Raw genomic sequence first — 20,592 nt, forward strand, 5'->3', positions numbered from 1 at the left:
AACGAAAGTTAGGTTGAAACGACATGGAAACTGAGGAAGTTGGACATAGAATTCCTTTCCATTCCGAGACAGGTATCTAGTGAATGCCGGTGAGTGTATGGTGGATCGTGATTCCGACTTTCTCCATGTACCTGCCATAGATGGATGTGGATGAGTCCCTGTCATTCATCCGTAAACAGCCAGGGTTGCGCACGAGTGTGGTGATGCCTTTGGTACGCAAACTATACCTTGGTATACGAGTAGGTATAGTCTGTTTAAAAAGGAAAAGTTGAGTAGGTAATTATTCTACGCATTAAATAATGTCCATCTATTACAATTTAACAAACATTTCAATTTCTCAAGCCCAGTTATAATCTAATAATATTTAAGATTTTATTAACTGGGGCTAACTAGGTACATTATTAATTTCCCTTTTATTTTTAGTACCTTTTGTTTATTTTTTTTTCGAAACAATAATGCCCAGAACCTTACTTAAAATTATTGAAAATCAGCAGATTAGGATAAATTTTAAATATCTTGTACCCTAAAAAACGATTTTCAAAGCTAAACTCCTCGCAACTTTATGGACATTGGCTGGGTCAAATCCCTTTACAAAAACTATGTAGGTACTTACGCAATAAAGAGACCCAAGGTTTATATTACATACTTACTTGAATTTTAGAATCTTTGTTTGGGTTGTTTTTTTGGAAAAGAAAATGAAAAAGTTCACATGTCACATAAAATACTCAAGATGATAAATATGTATTTGCTGGACTGTGGGGATGTATTTATGGTTGGTGTACAGGTACATTCAAAATATATATGGAAGAGTAATTGAAAACGGTAGAAACAATGATACGTCAACATTGTTCGAATCAAATTAATTAAATCATTCAATAAAAAGCCGGAATTCGTTCATTATTCACGATCAAGACCGTTTGGTAGAATAATTTGATAATTTGCATTTTGTTTGGAGTGAGGGGAGCCCACGGGACCGGAGCCAGACACGCACACACACATACACACTGCAAACGGGACACCTCATCTAACCACCCAGAAGTTATCTGTCCAGTCCATAATAGACAATAACAAAACCTAATGTATGTAGTTAATTGTTTGCAAAACGCACGGGCGGTGATAATCGGTTCACAAGTTTATCAAAAATAATCTCATAACTTACGCCATCGCTTATCACGCGTCAACTATTAAGTAACATGATATTAATATACATTAGGTTCACGTTTACCACGTGCCATTACTTAGCCGGTGCCACCCTTATAGGGACGGACCCTCGTATAACCCGAAAGTGAGGGAGTGTCCGGTCATCATCATTCGGCTGATGGCCAACGTAGGGAATATTAGTTTAAAACCCCTAGTACCTAAACTCATGCAATCATAAATTTTACGTGGCATCGGGGTAGTCACGAAACGATTGCATCTAATTTAATCAATACTTAGATACTTTGAAAGTCATAATCATTAGTCATCAAATATAGCATTAAAAAAAGGAAAAAATAAAAATTTTACTAGCAGAGCGTGGTTTCGATCCACGGACCTCTGGGTTATGGGCCCAGCACGCTTCCACTGCGCCACTCTGCTACTTAAGTGCCGGAACGAAATTAGCTACCACAGCGTACACGGTGTCTGATTAGATATTTCTACAGTTACTAAAAGGGCGTATGTGTATATATGATACAAGATTATAGGACAAGTATGGCCTGTAAATCAGTCATTTTAAAGATATTCCTTGATTAAACAATGATACAGTAGTCCGTAGTCCAGTGATAGCCTTATGCATTAAACATAAAAAAACGGCCAAGTCATACAAAAAGCCATACAAACAATAGGGTGTATCTTCGCGGCACTTACGGCGTTTTAATAAGAAGATAAGTTTTAAAGACCTATCGAATGATATATGATAATGATTTTTTTTACCCTTAGATACATGTATGGAGTGCCAAAATATATTTTTGTTTTTACTTTCAAACCAAATTTCATTAAAATGTACCTTACAGTTTCCGTATACGGACAGAAACAAGGACGAAACTATAAGGGTTTTGTTTTTTTATTTGAACTCAATTTCTTTAGGGTCTTAATTCAATATAAAATATGGTTCAATATAAAAATATGGTTCTACTTCTGTTTGAAAAAAGAAGTAGAACCAGAAAAATTATTGTACTGAGTAGACACATATGAAATGAAATTGTCTCACGTCACGTCCGTCCGCCGAAATAAGTAGATTACTAAGTAGATTAATATTTATATAATAAAGGAAAATTAGATAAATTCACCGCTTCCGGCAAGACTCGAAATTGCGTCCTTTCGAAACACCGGTCCGATCGCTCTTAACCAACCTTATATATAGTTATAAGGCGTGTAAACATAAAGGAAGGAATCAAAAATTCGCACGCTTCTGGTCAACTTGCATAATTCGTAGGTATCCCAGTCGAACTTGCGTCTTGTCGGAAGCGGTGAAATTTTCCATTTTTCCTTTTACATAATAATACATTGTACATGCTCCCGGATAGAGGAAAATCTAAACGAGGCCTTTATTTTCTTGAAATCTTCGTTGCAGCTATGTATCGTCAGTAAAATTGCACAAAGCCACTACAGTTGGGAGATTAATAAAGCCGACCACCAACCACTAGTTTTGTAAACCTAAACTCGTGCTATAACTTATCAAATATGTAGATCGAAATTGGTATAATGTCTAGAGTTATGTACAAAATCTATTAATATAGATACTAACTAAATTATCTGTTTTTAACTATTAGCTTTTTAGCGATAAGACCACCTGTTGTTTAGCTCTGCTTGTACTGTTTCTGTTTTCTTTTGTATTATTTTCCTTTATTGAGGTGTGCAATAAGGAGTATTTGTATTGTATTGTAAATTACAAACGTACCTACTACTACGTCGAATTTTTAATAACAAATTGTACATTTTTAATCCCAGACATCCCGGTCTTGTAGTCAATTGCTAGACAAAATATTAATTCCACACGTTTTGTTGATATTGTGCAATCTTTATTTTGTACCAAATAGTTTCCTCTTTGTAACTGTTACATAACAAGAAGCACTTAGTCGAAATATAGTTTATGGGTAATGCAACGCGCTAGGCGAGGTGCGATCAGAACCGGAAAGCTGTTCTGCTCCAGAAGGGTCAGATTGTTTTAATTGGCCCGAGTTGCTCGCGTTAATGAATGTGACTGACCGAATAACTGCGCTCTTTCATTGAAAATAATTAAACTTCCAAATGATACTATTAGCCTAGGTATTAGAAGTTCAGATCTACAATGAAAATTTGTAAATGAATGGGATAAGGTAATATTTAAATCATTTTATAAAACCATAATAATATTTTAAAATAAAATTATGATCATGCTTTGTGACAAACACGAGTTTCACGAGACATTAATAATAGCCGAATAATAACATAATTAGATTTTGGTGACTTGTATTCAAGTAACCCTCGTCCCTCAATTTATTAAGCGTGACGGTAAGGCACCAAAATAAACACAAATAGAAAACCGCGACAAATTACAATCGCTCTAGTGGATCTCGACCTATATCAAAGGAGACAGAGGCACCATCCTTTGTTTTGTTTCTCTATAAGTAGGTTTAAACTGTGTGTGAAATTAGATGATACATGTAGTTTTATTTTGATTGATGTTGATAACAGAACAATTCTCGTACCGACGACACTCGTAGTTACTTACGGTAATCTGCATTTTATAGCGTCAAGACGAAAAACACTTTCGACCCTAAATTAATCGTAGCATCCCAAGACAATGTGCTTTAAAAATGTTGAGCATATATTGTTTCCACGTAGAAGTAATTAGGGTCCCGCTATCGCTATTGCGTTGTCATTTTACCAAAAGGCGATGGAAGCTCTCGAGCGCTTCGCATTTTTATGCAAATTTCGAGTGCTACGATCGCTACGCCGTAGCCGTATTAGCTAAAGAATTTGTTTGCCCACGCAAATATGATTTACACCCCTGCGTCACGTGCTCGTAATGTCATTATCGAGTTATTCGAACCGCGGTGTGATCGATGGATATTACACGACGTGTCACCACCGTGAGAGCCGCGTCGACGTTAGGAGGATGTCACGTACGCTTTGAGCGCTCGCGCCCCGCGGAACAGATGGCTCACTCACTAAATCGTTGATTTGTTACAAAGGAAGTGAAGGACGGCAGGAGGAGGTATCGACTAAACGCCCCGTCATGAATACAAATGTTCCGGATAAAGCGAAATTCATGAAATTGACAAAATCACGCCACGTGGTGCGCCGCGTAGCTTACGAAAGTAATATGTCTAGCTGTGTCAACAGAGATAACGGTGAAAATGGAACATCGCGTCGTATGGGAGATGAAATATTTGCTCGCCCTGTTGACACGTGCTATACATATGCTCGAAATAATTAATTAATACACAATATACACATATATGTATATACAAATATACATTATAAAAAACACAAAAACTTCTAGTAAGGACATTTTAATAGAGAATCTCTAATATTGTTTTCGGTTACCGCGATAGTTACTCATGAAATAAAACTATCCAAACGTAAACGTACGCTTATGTAGAGAATCTCTATCCAAACGTCATCGCCCAAGTCCGGTTCCGGCAATTTTAGTCGATTCTACGCGTGTAGGTTTAATATTTACAATGTGAAACAATACAGTAAGTATTAGGATCAAACAAGTGCCGCTTCCGTTGAAGTACCTTCCATAACATAATTGAACCCTTTACTCCGCGCCACAACAGTCAATAGGCTCTTTGATGGAAACTTTGATTTAGTTACAACCATCCGCTACGAATATCGCATTTTACTTTACCGTATTAGGCACCGATTGTTATAAATATTTTCACCACACCAGCTTGTCTTTGTACTTCAAAAACTGATAAGCAAGTAGCATTTTGTGTGGTGTCACATGTGGTGTTAGTCCGCGTGGCCGGCTGCATGAAACCCTACCTGATAAAAAAATAGAAAATACCTTATCTGTGGGGGTAGCTGACTTTTAGTAGCTTCAACTGCTCTTGGTCGGCCGCGTCTTAACTTGGCAAATTTTGTGCAAATGGTAAAAAAGTGGTAGCTACATTTTACCTCATCGAAAAATAGAATGAAAAAAAAAAAAAAAACGGATTATAATAGCTAAATTAAACCTGTTGACGTAGGTAACTATGTCTTGGTCGGCCTCACCTTAGTGTGGCACTTATTGCACTCCGACCACATTTATAAAAAAATATTATTTTATTTCAATATAAAAAATCATTGCTTAAACTGAACTAATAAATATATACCTATATAAAATTGAAATAATAATATATGTATAATTTACGTTTATTCTTATGTAAGTAATATTTTATTGCCAGGGGAACACTCCTGGACAACGACTCATTTCCGGTGGCAGCAGGCTGAAGGTACGCAGTGTGGCAGTACGCCTAGGCTGCGATGTTTGTGTCCCAATAAACCCTCGCAACGCTCAAGTTTCCGCTTTTCGAACCACTCGCTACGCTCGTGGTTCAATTTTGGAATCTTTCGCTTGGTCGGGTATCAATATTAGCACGAGCGGTTGAACAACATTTTTGCCTCCTTGTAAAATAAAAAAATATTATACAATCGCCTCTATTATTAGCTTTATATACAAGTTATTTCGTTTACCCTTGTATTATTAATAACTAAAATCTTGAAAAGATTTGAAAGTATGTAATATTTCGTTAAGTTCTTCTTTTTGTAACTGCTACAAAATATTCAGGTACAGGGCCCACCCTATAGCCTCAGGCCGTGTGGGTAACTTTTCCTCTTACCAAGGACAATAGAAGAGTCTCTTCTATTGTCCTTGCTCTTACGAATAATTAACCGACTTCAATTTCATAGAAGGAGGAGGTTCTGTATTCGGTTGTGGCTATTTTTTTTTGTATGTATGTTCACCGATTACTCCGAGACCCGTGGTCCGATTTGAGTAATTCTTTTTTTGCTCGAAAGGAGCTACTTCCAAGTTAGTCCCGTATTAATCTGGTTATGATCTGATGATGGGATCCCTGAGGAATTGAGGGAACTCCTCAATTTTTATAGGCACATGTATGGTGATTTGGGTGTTTTCATAAGCAACTTGAGCATTTTCTTTCGAAAACGACCAATTTGATGAAGTGGATCTGATGATGATGATTGTTTTGATGATAGTCATGATGATTTTTTTAATGTAGGATGTTCAGCGATTACTCCGAGACCCGGAGTCCGACTTGAATAATTCTTTTTTGTTTGAAAGGAACTACCTCTAAAGTGGTCCCACATTAATCTGGTGCTGTTCTGATGATGGGATCCATGAGGAATTGAGTGAACTCCTCAATTTTTAAAGGCACATGTATGGTGATTTGGGTGTTTTCTTAAGCAACTCGAGCATTTTCTCTAGAAAACCACCAATTTGATGAAGTTGAGCTGATGATGATGATTGTTTTGATGATAGTCATGACGATTTTTTTAATGTAGGATGTTCAGCGATTACTCCGAGATCCGTGGTCCGACTTGAACAATTCTTTTTTTGTTTGAAAGAATCTACCTCTAAGGTGGTCCCACATTAATCTGGTGCTGCTCTGATGATGGGATCCATGAGGAATTGAGGGAACTCCTCAATTTTTAAAGGCACAAGTATGGTGATTTGGGTGTTTTCTTAAGCAACGAGCATTTTCTCTCGAAAACCACCAATTTGATGAAGTGGAGCTGATGATGATGATTGTTTTGATGATTATGATTTCAGCGATTACTCCGGCACCCATGATCAGATTTGAGTAATTCTTTTTCTGTTTGAAAGAAGTTACCTCCAAGGAGTTTTGATCTGATGATGGAATCCGTGAGGAATTGAGGGAACTCCTCAATTTTTAAAGGCACGTGTATGGTGATTTCGGTGTTTTCTAAAGAAACTCAAGCATTTCCTTCCAAAAACCACCAATTTGATGTAGTGCAACTGTAGCCTATCCACGAGTTTGACACTAAATATTCGCTAGCGTCTTAGTAACTTACTTTGTACACTAATATGCCAGTACGAGCGAGATGCATAAACAATAAGTTACGAACACGATAGCGAATATATCAATGTCAAACTCGTGGTAAGGCTACTGATGATGAAGACCACGGACGAAATGTGAAACTTCCCTCGTATGTGTATTATGATTTTTGATGTAGGTAGTGTTGGAAACAACCAAGGAGACTGAGAGGTGAGGGGTAGGTGTGAGAGGTGAAGGTAGAAGGTATTAGTGTTTGGGGGATTTGAGGTTGGGGGTTGAGGGGAGGTGAGTTGATGGGTCGGGGACTGAGGGGTTGGAAGTTAAGGGTTTGGGGGTTAGGGTTAGGAGTTAAGGGGTCTGGGGTTAGGGGTCGGGGAATGGCGGTTGAAGGGTTGGTGGTTTAGGGTCGAGGGGTTCAGTGATCAGGGGTTGATGTGCTGTGAGGTTGAGTGATGGGGGGTTTGAGGGATTGGGTCAGTGGCGGGGCGGAGAATGGAATTAGTGACAGGAATGATTTCCCAGATGGACTCGAGGAAAATTCTGATTATTTAATAAAGTTTACGAATTTAGAGTTAAACATGATTAATAATATGTTTTTCATTCATGCGTCATGCTCTTAACAATGTCTTAAAACTAAAAATGGAAAAATAAAAACTTTTATAAAAAAAAGATAAACCGACTTCAAAAAGGATGAAATAAAATATTATCCTTTTTAGTGTTCCGTGTTTAAGTATATGCGTTACCAACTGATATGTTTGAAGTCGGTGCCAAGCCAAGTAGTAACAATACCAGTCAAAAATGATCAGCTTTATGTATATAAATCCCATTACAACTGTACAAATATTATAAACGTGAAAGTAATTCTGCCTGCCTCTTTGTTACCTTTTCATGGCTAAACAACTGAACTGCTTTAGCTGAAATTTGGCATGAAGGTTCCTTCAATTGTTTTATATTTTGAAATGTAGTCCTCTGGATAAGCGACAGAAAATAACTCAATCCCAATCCCACACTTGCGTTCTATGGACTGTTCAAGAATTAGTAAGAAATGCTCTTTAAAAAATACGACGACAAACAAACGCATTAGATTTACACTAATGTGCCGACAAGCATGGTACAAACTGCGCCAAGAAGGTTCAACCGTGTGTTCTGTTCTGATGTGTGTTCTTAAATACCTACAGAAAGTTCGTTTATTGTCGTCGTGTAACGCTGCGTCTTACATAGGCGAACACTCGCAAGAAGCGAAGCGAAGCAACGCGGCGCGGCGCGGCCGGCCCAAGGCGTTCGCGTTCGCAAAGAGATCGCCCACGTAGGACACTTCTATAGGTATCAAAGGATTAATTAAGGCGCCGTGCCGCGCCGCTTAGCGTTCGCGTGTTGTTTGCCTACGTAGTACGCTGCGTTAGGCAATCCAACGTACCCCAACTTAAGTAACCAAGTTGCCATACTAATTGTATAGAAAAGTGGATACTTATGTTAGGGAACCGACAGTACATACTTATATAGCCGCAGCCTTATCGAATTGCACCAAAATCACTATGAATATATGGTTCATAATTTGGCTTGGCACCGACTTCAAACATATCAGTTGTTGGTAACGCATATACTTAAACACGGAACACTAAAAAGGATAATATTTTATTTCATCCTTTTTGAAGTCGGTTTATCTTTTTTTTATAAAAGTTTTTATCTATATGCATACTACGTATACCTAGTTACAGATTTGTGGGTGAAGGTCGCCGCGCAGACGGCGCGACCCTTTCTTTAATAAGTGCTCGTTGGGAGTCCGACGGCGGCTGTCGGCGCGGGTGCCGCCGCGGGTGATGCTGTAATGACTGGACGGGCGCTGTTCACATTGCAATGTAGTCTTTAAATTATTGTAGCCGGCTAACTATTAGTGGAAGTAAAAGCTTGGTAAAACATGGAACTAATATCCGTCAGTAAGTACATAACCATAAACAAATAAGAGATCGTCACTGGCCTTAACGTCCATAAATCTTGATATTCGTCTTCGGAAGTTTCGGAACCGAACGATGAATATCGGCCTCGGGTGTAGGGGGTAGTGGAAAACTTGAGCAGCAAAAGTCAAAAAAAATAAACGGCGGCAGTCGTGTGTCATCATGAGTCATGAGATAAAAAAAATAGAAGTAAGGGCTGCATTAGAGGCAGCTCATACCTATGAAGTAATTTTCAACAACATAAAACATAAGGATACAATATGTATTAAATAAGTGTGCGATTTTGCAGTCAAAGAGCATATAATCACTACGTTCTAAGAGACGGAACTCCATAGTACGTATTTGTCTAACGTTTTAGTTTGACCATGATATTAGTTTCCTACCAACATAAAGAAACTCGTTTATAGCACAGATAAAGCTATATACTATCTATATATTTGTCTATGGTTTATAGAAAGCAGTGCTGGGAAAAATCGATAATAGTGAGTTCTCGAAACGATAATAACCGACATGATAGAAAGTAGTGCTGCTAAAAATCGATAATAGTGACTTCCTTAACCGATAAAAACCATCCGTGTATGATGATGATGATCCTAAACTCTGATATTTTTTTATCCTAGAAAATAAAACACCAGTGATTTTATAACAAACTTTATTAATTTCTTAAGTTGGTATATACATATTTGTTGTTATTGCACAATTTTAATACTGAATGTACGTATATGCTGTACCCACTTATATTTCTACACACTGAACTGTACAAAAGATATTCTGGTAGAAATTACAAACGGATACACTGTACTCGTAAGATAAATAATAAATATAAATCTAATAAAGGTTTTTTCAAAAAACTATTCTTAGAATTAATATATTTAAACAGGTTCTGGTAAACACAAATATAACTGTAGGAAGGAAGTAGGAACTGATTAAATGAGGGCTAGCGCGTTTAATTTCGCCGCTAGGGGCGCTAGTGTAGATGGAGGTCTTTCAAAATGTCAAATGCATAGAAGTTTTGGGGGTTTTAAACTTTTGTATCGTTAATATTCACTCCTTATTCATCTTTGTCCACCTTTGATTAATCATGGTAAACAATAGATTCTCAATAAATATATGCAAAATTAAACAGGTTGAAAAAATGGCACATACGTTAAAATACCTTTGTAATTATTAGAACGTATTGATTTTATAAAAATAACCATAGAAGAAATTTGAGATCTGTTTTTCTGGACCTACATCTACAGTGGCGCCAACTGGTGACCACAAAAACGGTAGCCCTCATTACGATCACACTTAACAGTCGAACTTAGGTACTACCTACTACAGGTAACTAGCTTTAAGCAGGATCTACTGTGGGCTGTGTGTGTACTGTTATTACGCTATGATCTGATCCTTATTAACCCCTGATGCAGAATGGCTACACAGAATCACAATCTCCAAGTTAATACGAATAAAACAAAACTCCATTTAGTTTAGATCCTACCAAAAAGAGCCCATAGATCTAACTTTAATGAAAAGACTTCTCATCTAACTTAAATGTTGAAAAAAATCTCTATTGTGGGGGCCGAAATCTCTAGTTTTTTTTTTTGGTCAATAATTTATTTATTTAATAAATCTTACAGCTATCCTTACAGTTTCCCAATGCGATAGTGTAGACAGAAACTATTGACATTAAAAAATAATTAATTACTACTATAACTATACTACTACTATAACTAGGTATATACATACTATAACTAAGAATAATACAACACGAACATTGTAACTTTTACAAATTCACTCTCGGAACAATAAAATACGTCAGTTCGATTGGCAACTTGGTTAAATGTGCTGGTGGCTCTCGTCCAAGGGGCCGTGCGCATCAACCCGGTGCGCGCGTGCGGCTCGGCCAGCAGGGGCGGCCTGCGCCTCCGCCACACGTACCGTGGAGGCGCGTAAAAACCTATTGACTTTAGTAACTCTGGGTTACTGACCGCCCCACGCACTAACCTAAATATATAAGAGGCTAGTTGCCAATTCCCTTCTAACCTCTAGCTGGTTATATCCCTGGATATATTGTGGGGGCCCTCTTTTGTGGGGGCCCGGGGCAACTGCCCCGGTTGCCCTCCCCTAAATCCGCCCTGTCATTTGTTTACGGTTTGAGAATACTAAAATCCAAAACCCAGGATGTAAAATGTACATTGTCTGTTTACTATGCATACGAGCAAGCCTGGTTAAGATGTGGTGTAATGTAGTGTGTATGGGCGTATGGTATAGACCTATGGGGTGACGCCGCGGAGCGCGAGAGAGTCTTCAAACTACAGAAGCGCGCAATTCGTGTAGTCGCCGGTGTCAAATGGGACCACCCTGCCAAAGAACTGTTCACTAGTAACAAAATACTAACACTACCCTGCCTTTATAGCCTAGAGGTAGCTAAACAGGTAAGGTTTAATTACGAACAGTTCCAGTCTAACGCTGCGGAACCCAAATACAACTTAAGGCACCGCCACGAACTTCGTCCACCCCGCACACGGCTAGCTAAATCTAAAAAATGTCTGCACACAATTGGCCCTAAAATCTATAACCGAGTCTCTGAAGACATAAAAACTGCGAATAGCTACAATTCTTTCGTACTCAAACTTAAAAAATACCTAGTCTTTGCTGCCTTTTACTCGTTAAACGAATTCTTCTGATAGGAATAGAATGTCACATGAGTCCTGCATATTTAAAACATTATAATATTATATATAATAAACATTTGGTTAACAATTGTGTACCGAATTTATAATAATGCATTGTAATTTTAATAATTTAATGTATGTGAATAATAATGTAATTTAGAATAGAATTACTATGACGTGTAAAATTTTAATTTTATTAATAAAAAAAATAATAAAAAATAAAAAATAATAATAATAATAGGACAAACGCAAACGACCTCTTTATACTCCAGAAAAAGTGTATCCGTATAATAGCCAACATACCTCAAACTAAAAGCTGCAGACATCACTTTGTTTAGCTAAAAAATGTAACCCTATTACCTTCCTTATGCATTTTCGAGGTTGTAATGTTTCGGTTAAAAGATCTTTATTTCTCATAAAAATAACAATTTTTCACTTACATGAGAAAAAACACAACAATCAGTTACAAAACAAAATTAATAAGTTAGTGAGAAAAAATAATAAATATAATCGTGCCGCGCTAGTAAGTAAATACCCAGTGGAAAAACAATCTACATCAAAAGTGGTGTGTGTCAGCTAAAACAGAAACATGCAAAACAAGTTCAGTGTGGTTGCTAGGAGCACATCGCGCTGTGCGGTACAAGCGCAGGTACAGTCGCCATCAGATATATCGGAGCGGGCGTGGTGTTCACAATACCTGAACACGCACTTGAACGCTGTTGCTGTGTTGCTGAGGGGCTATAAATTGTCCCCAAACTCCTCCTTGGTAAACTGCACGGAGAATATGTTTACGTAGCGCATCTTCCATTGGAGGCAGATTCTCTAACTGGAGATTTCTTACTGTAAAAAGTACTCTTCGGCACTCATTTACACTCGTACCTCGTACTTGTACTTGATCTGAAATCAGTAACAAAATGCATAGTGTTAAAAGAATGTCTAGGGACCAATTCACACCTCGTAATTCAAATCTGTTCAGACTTAATATCTCTTACTTGTGATACAAGATAATAACATTTTTTTCCAATATTGGCAACGCCTGCTCAATATTGCCTTGTTTGCCGTATTTAAATTTTAAATCCCTCCGTTACAGCAGCATATGCCTGCCTGAGTCCTACCACGAACACCGAAGTTCGCAAATTGCCGACATAGTGGAGAGTTAATAGGTATCTCATAGGTAAGCGTGCTCCACCGTAAACCGCATCATCACTTACCATCAGGTGGGATCGTGGTCAAACGCCTGCCTATTTCATCATATAAAAAAAAATCATTCTCTTTTACTCAAATTAAGGCGTAATTAGAGAGTGACATAGAAAGATGCCTGCAATTTGCAAACTTCGGTGTTCGCGGCGGTAGGCCCCTTTGTTTCGAAACGCCCCCCACGTACACGTTAGCACGCGTGGCAGACGAAGCCCCACTGCGACCTACGCTGTCCACGCTAAGGACGAATGCCGAGGGAGCGGGGGAAGATGAGAATCATGCGCCTTGTAGGCAGGTCATGGCCGTATGCTTGTTTGCCACCGACGTGGTATAAAGGCTACGGTGACTGCTTACCATCGGGCGGGCCGTATGCTTGTTTGCCACCGACGTGGTATTAAAAAAACCGGACAAGTGCGAGTCGGACTCGCCCATCGAGGGTTCCGTATTTTTTAGTATTTGTTGTTATAGCGGCAACATAAATCATAATCATAATCATTCTTTATTGCATTCATGTACAACATTATAATAAAGTAACTACAAAGTTACATATATGTGAAACATGAACCCTGACAGGGTGTAGCAAATAAGTTATTTTGATATTAAGTACTAAAGTCTTTAGTAAATATTTCAACATAATAACATAGAATAACAAAGAATAGAATTAAATGTAACATTAAGACAATGGCAACTAATTATATCTAATATTGTCTTCGGTTACCGCGATAGTTACTCATGAAATAAAACTATGAAAACGGATTATATCACCCGTTGACCACGAACGCTGTAAAGAGTTCGAAACGTCGGGATGAATTATAAATTCAATATACGCGATATAATCCGTTTTCATAGTTTTATTTCATAATTATATCTATATTATTATATCTACTATAATTATATATACTCACAGAATAATAATAATATATCATCTGTGAAAATTTCATCTGTCTAACTATCACGGTTCATGATATACAGCCTGGTGACAGACGGACAGACAGACAGACAGACAGACGGATTAGTTATAGGGTCCCGTTTTTACCCTTTGAGTAGGGAACCCTAAAAAACCATAGGCTACGATGACTGCTTGACATAAGGCGGGCCGTATGCTTGTTTGCTACCGTCGAAGTATTAATAAAAACATAGGCTATGATGATTGTTTACCATCGGGCGGGCCGTATGCTTGTTTGCCACCGTCGAAGTATTTAAAAAACATAGGCTATGATGAATGTTTACCATAGGGCGGGCCGTATGCTTGTTTGCCACCGACGTGGTATTAAAAAAACCGGCCAAGTGCGAGTCGGACTCGCGCACGAAGAGTTCCGTACCATTACGCAAAAACGGCAAAAAATCACGTTTGTTGTATGGGAGCCCCACTTATTTAAATATTAATGTTATTCTGTTTTTAGTATTTGTTGTTATTGCGGCAACAGAAATACATCATCTGTGAAAATTTCAACTGCCTAGCTATCACGGTTCATGAGATACAGCCTGGTGACAGACGGACAGACAGACAGACAGACGGACGGATTAGTAATAGGGTCCCGTTTTTACCCTTTGAGTAGGGAACCCTAAAAAACCATAGGCTACGATGACTGCTTGACATAAGGCGGGCCGTATGCTTGTTTGTTACCGTCGAAGTATTAATAAAAACATAGGCTATGATGATTGTTTACCATCGGGCGGGCCGTATGCTTGTTTGCCACCGTCGAAGTATTAAAAAAAAACATAGGCTATGATGAATGTTTACCATACGGCGGGCCGTATGCTTGTTTGCCACCGACGTGGTATTAAAAAAACCGGCCAAGTGCGAGTCGGACTCGCGCACGAAGAGTTCCGTACCATTACGCAAAACCGGCAAAAAAATCACGTTTGTTGTATGGGAGCTCCACCTTAATATTAATGTTATTCTGTTTTTAGTATTTGTTGTTATTGCGGCAACAGAAATACATCATCTGTGAAAATTTCAACTGCCTAGCTATCACGGTTCATGAGATACAGCCTGGTGACAGACGGACAGACAGACAGACAGACAGACAGACAGACAGACAGACAGACAGACAGACGGACAGACAGACGTGCAGACGGACAGAGGAGTCTTAGTAATAGGGTCCCGTTTTTATTTTTACCCTTTGGGTACGGAACCCTAAAAAGGTACCTTTATCCGGTTGAATGCTTATGATTCCAGTTTGCAGACAAGCTTGGCTAGTACTCTCAGATGCAGCAGCTGAAGTATGTGCTGAAACCCAAAAAATACATAACTACATAATCTAAAGACATTTCACACGCTAAAATAAGTTTCAAAAATAAAATGCAAACATAGGTACATAATACATCAGTTAGTACCATCACTTATTTTTATTTGCCAGTCGTAGTCAGCTGTTAACCAAGTAGGTACTTAGACCGTTTAAATATCTTACTTTGAACTTTTTATCTGTTTTATACCGATCTAGTAAATACCTACTAATGACCTGCTTGAAGACATGCATATCGGCGTCCGCGTGAGAGCAAATCTCGCATATCTAATACTACGCAATACCTAGTAAAGAGTCCTCAACTATTAAAGAGCATGCGAACTTGCGAACACCATCAACTATGTGTTTCTCCAGAAACGTCCTGGTCCTGCCTCGCACAGACAAACTGTGGAATGAACTGTCGCGTGCGGTATTTCCGGATCATAACGGCCTTCAAACCTTCAAGAAAAGAGGCCGACAATGAAATTACAACCCCTATAGTGTTGCGGGTATCTATGGGCGACGGTAATCTCTTACCATCAGGTGATTCGTGTGCACCTTTGCCTAATTACAACCCCTATAGTGTTGCGGGTATCTATGGGCGACGGTAATCTCTTACCATCAGGTGATTCGTGTGCTCCTTTGCCTCCTGTATCATATTAAAAAAACAGGCCAAGTGCGAGTCGGACTCGCCCACCGAGGGTTCCGTACTTTTTAGTAGGTATTTGCTGTTATAGCGGCAACAGAAATACATCATCTGTGAAAATTTCAACTGTTTAGCTATCACGGTTCATGAGATACAGCCTGGTCACAGACAGACAGACAGACAGACAGACGGACAGCTGGGTTGTATTTGTATTGTAAAATGACTGTGACATACGGACGAACAGACGGACATGATGAAACTATAAGGGTTTCTTTTTTGCCATTTTGGGTATGGTACCCTTAAAACGTTTACAAATCGGACGGTTTCGAAGAGATAAACTATCTTGAGAAGCCTTTCTAAACCTTGACGTTGGCGGAATCATCAACAATATCGATGGAGCCAAAAACACCCAAAGATTGATTGAGATGATGATGAATAATGTGTTGTGTCGGTTTATAAGTACCCTGTACCCTAACTATTAAGCAAACAGCAAATTCAAATTTCAAATAACACACCGCATAAATAGCAAATAACATTTTTTTAGGAACTTATAAATTGAAATGGACGTCATCTTTGAATGCCTAGGAAGTCTTTGACCGACACTAAGGGCGAGCAGTACGTGCTTGTCCTCCTATTACGGTATTAGGGAGAGATGGACACCGGATTTGAATCGGCGTCTCGGTCGGCCTTCAGCTTACGCGGCTGAAAAATCAAAATGTTTAATGAAATAACTTGTTCCCTAGTTGTATTTTGAAACTTTTTGACTTACCGCTGTTCATGCTTGGGAAATCTGGCAAAGAATCCTCCTCGAGTGATTTCCCTGACACCGCATATTTCACAATATCGGTTTTTGCCGGCCATTTTCACTATTTTATAATAGTACGGGTTTCTTTTTCAAAAATACAAAATTCAAAGTACACACAGTAATATAAAAGAGAAGCAAATGTGCTCAACTCAATTTTAGAAAACTGATATTATTTTGCAGTTTTTGCACATTTTATATTTCAAAATGGTTGCCGCTCGTATATACGCATTAATGTCAAGTTGGCATTTCATTTCAGCAGTGCTGCCAACGCCACGCCACTGACAAGTAATGACAAATATCTTTGCCATACATTTGTTCGTAACAGGAGAGTTTCCAACCACTTTGCAGTCTATGTTCCGAGAAAAATTGACATCCATGGTAAAGGCATGTTTTTTTTTATCACTGGCCAACGCGCGGGGTGGGGTGCACCACGCAGGTTACGTCAAGTATATATAGATAGAGCTTATTTATAGGGATACCTATGGTGCATTGTTACTTTGATTGTTACTGCCAAGTTTGTGAAAAGTTCGCGTGGTCAGTCTAAAAGCCCTGATCCGTAAGGTTTTAAAGTTAAAATTGACATCGCATTTTTAAAATAGGTATCACTTAAATTCGTATGAAAACTAATAATAATAAAAATCTAATTACAATCTCTTTTCATAGCTTTACACCTATAGACTCGAGTCTTGACAAACGAGAGTTTCACTTTGCAGGTCTGTTATCTATGGCTGGCGAGGCTGCGGAAGAGTGCTCCAGTGCTCCTGTGGCCTCGCCTTATAGCCTTGAGGCGGCCAAGAGGGGTTTTAGTGGGTCCCATGAGCCTATACGGGAGTCCCACATAACCATCCCAGGCCCGTCCCCGCGCCTGGGTGGTATGCGAAATGCATTTTCCCCTCTATAAAAAAAGATCTGTTATCTATGCCTATTGGTCAAAGCGACGTTTGAAATACAAATGAAAATGAGCAAAGTATAGTCAAGTGGTTTTGCTTTACTGCTCCGTTCGCAGAAATACACCAAGACTCAGAGCAACGTCCTACTCCTTCTGCAAACTTCGCTAAGTGTTCCCGGTAAGCCCGACTGAATACCGCAGCTCGTACGTGGTTGTGTGTGCCTCAATCACGAAACAGTTCGATCGCCAAATTATTGGGCATGATAAACAAAAATCAAACTCTCCTTATGACGACAGTAGCCGCTCACGTGAGCTTCGAGCTTCGGCTTTATGCTCAGTTATTCTTTACTTTGATTTTTTCTTTGTTCGTGGCGTAAGGGCACTTGGAGAGATCGTTCGGAAGAATTAACTCACCGCTTAACTCAATAGAGACACTTTTTTAGGGGCAAAAATCATATTCTATAAAGAAAAAACTCAAAGACAGGGTAATCTAATTGCAATACCCTTTTAGGGTAACATGTTGTAATGGAACTATTGTACCTAGAGTAAGACCTGTACACCAACATGAGAGCAATAAATATTCTATTCTATTATATTCTATCTAAACCTTAGTTTGTCCTTTGGAACTAGTAATATGTTTCTTCACATGGAATGTTAGTTACATTATAATAACAAAACTTGGAATAAGTGTGTTTGTGTTCCACATGGCTCCTCTGACGTCCGCGCTTGCACCCCGTGGAGGGGCGGTGTTGCCACTCCCGAGTCCCGACCCTTTGCGATTTATTGTCGGAATTTTGTCGAATTATTCAACAATGAATTGGATTCAGAGAACCGGCGCCTTGTAAACTACTAAAGTATCATTGTGCACGTACATTTCGATACACCACCTACTTCCATTCATGCACATTTTATAGTCGCCCGACATTGGAGGGCATTGTTATTGATTGCATCGCTTTATGTATGAGCCGATTGACGCGTGCAGGCCTGCAAAGCCCTTATTCACTACGCTTACCGACCACATATTCTGAAGTGGACCAGTAAAGGTTTGACCTTAGATTACATATAGTAGCTGTGAATTCAGAGGCCAAGTAATTCTAGGAAGGAGTCGAATTAGCCGCAATAGAGGAATAACTGGAGTTTAAAATCAAAAGTGGGACCGCTTCGTTTAGAATGGAGACATCTATTTGTCGGACAGTTGGATTCCCTATTGTTTGAATTGGCTATAGAACCAGCTGTTCAATGTAATTTGATTTGGTTAGTTAATGGAGCGGGTGTGCTCCTTTGTTAGAGTGAGCTTGTGTAGCCACTGTGCTACGCTCGCGGTCGCGCGTCTCCCGGCGGCTGCATCGCTGGCAGGAGCAGGTGCAAAAAACTACGCCACGTGTGTGAGACGAGACCGCGCACGCACGCCTTTATTATTCGGCTGTTATGCATTCTAAAGCTTTTTTTGTAAGTTGGAGGAAACCTGTTCAGATACATTTTTGTTTATGGTTCGAAAGGGTTAGAGACCAAAATAAAAATGTACATACTTAAACGTATTTGAATCACTTGGCACTTAAATAATTGAATCATCGTTGTTCTTAATTTCAAAGCACTCAGACGGGTGGTTGAGCATTGTGTGTAGATAAAAAGTATAAGAACAGAGGAGTGATTTATTTCGTATCCCAGCGACAGTCGATCATGTGCGCAGCAAATGTGGCGTCGGCGCCAGCGCAGAAACCCGTGACGTCACCGGGCAGACTCTTCCGCAAAATGTACAGGTGCTCATAAAGTCCCCGCCATTTATCCCGTAATAAGTACATGCCTTTTATAGCATAAGACCGGCTGAAATAGCCCATTTCCTCCGCTCGCTACAAACAAGAGCGGACGTAACGAGATCTGATTTGTGGCTGTCAGTTACAATTTGCAAACGAGTGTAAAACATGTTAGAGCTTTAAAGAGATAAGATCAAGCTGTGAGTGGTTAGTTATTGAATGCAAATTGCTCGACTATTGCAGGGCTTCGGAGCTTGACTGAGTGAAATGTATTTACTTATTTTATTGACACGATTCACACGACAATAGTCTAACTGAATGTATATTATAAGCATAGATAATTTGACAGATAAACAGGCTGCATCGAAACATACCTACAAGGGAGTGCTTCCGGTACTGGTTTTCTATACAAATACAGTACCGGAACCGGGAATTCCCGGTTCTCACCATACAAAATCAGTACCGGGAACATTCGCCTTACCTACAATGCATAAACGAGAAAGTATTTATACGTTTTGTCGTTATTTATTATATTATAACTTATACAATGCTGTATGGCTCATAATATTGAGATATAATATAATAATAACAATAATTATTACAATATTATACACGTTATTATTATTGTACCTGCGTATTAACTTTTTCAACAAGATATAACGTTTTCCAGGACAAATACATACAATAATGAATAAACTTTATGTGACACACAATAGTAATTCATGTAAGTACATTGAACCATTATGCGGCTAAACGAAAATAAGAAAAAGTAGTTTGGTAATTGCTGAGCGCGTCGTTGAATGGATCGCCTCCCACCGCCGCGCCGCGTGCATTGTCAGTGGGGCTCGCTGCGGCCAGGTACAAACAGCAACACACTAAACTGACCGACACTGGACTTTACCTTATTGTAATAAGAATTAGGAATAGTCGAATAACAGATCGGGACTGGGTGGCCAGCGTCGCGTCCCCAGTACCTGTACCTGCTACACGCGCTTCTAGGGTCTGTTTGCTGTCTTTAAAATATAGTGGAACCTCGACAGCACGAATCTCAAGGGACACGCCAAAAAGAGGTCATAGACTTAGGGAGGTTCCTAAAGGTTTTTGTTTGTCTTAAAGCGGCTTCGAGTTACAGAGGTAAAACGCATGAAAAATTCTTATTAGAGAGGTACATAAATCCCTATTAAAAGGTACAAACACGCAAAGTGCAGTTTTATTGCTTTTGTCGAGTTACAGAGGGTTTTTAGTAAATAACTTCAAGATATAGAGGTGATAAAACAATTCGTCTATTATTTCGAGTTATAGAGGTCAAATTTCATTTTTCGAGTTATAGAGGTAAAAATTGTACTGGATAACCGTGAAGGGAATCGTTGATTACTTCATGTTAATGAGGTTAAACATTTCGAGTTATGGAGGTTTTGGGCTTTGTAAGGAAAGGAATGGCATTTTATTTCGTGTTAACGAGGTTCGAGTTA

The 20,592-nt window shown here is 39.0% G+C and overlaps 1 protein-coding gene and 1 non-coding gene across 4 annotated transcripts in view; one reads left to right on the top strand and one right to left on the bottom strand.

Moving 5' to 3' along the window:
- LOC134741042 (tensin-1) overlaps positions 1-20,592 on the top strand; it is a 173,567-nt gene that overhangs the window by 36,160 nt on the left and 116,815 nt on the right. The window lies entirely within an intron of this gene.
- Trnam-cau (transfer RNA methionine (anticodon CAU)) lies at positions 1,507-1,578 on the bottom strand. The gene has a single exon. It is a non-coding gene; the product is annotated as a tRNA-Met (tRNA).

This window comes from Cydia strobilella, chromosome 4 (assembly GCF_947568885.1).
Source record: "Cydia strobilella chromosome 4, ilCydStro3.1, whole genome shotgun sequence".
NCBI lineage: Eukaryota > Metazoa > Arthropoda > Insecta > Lepidoptera > Tortricidae > Cydia > Cydia strobilella.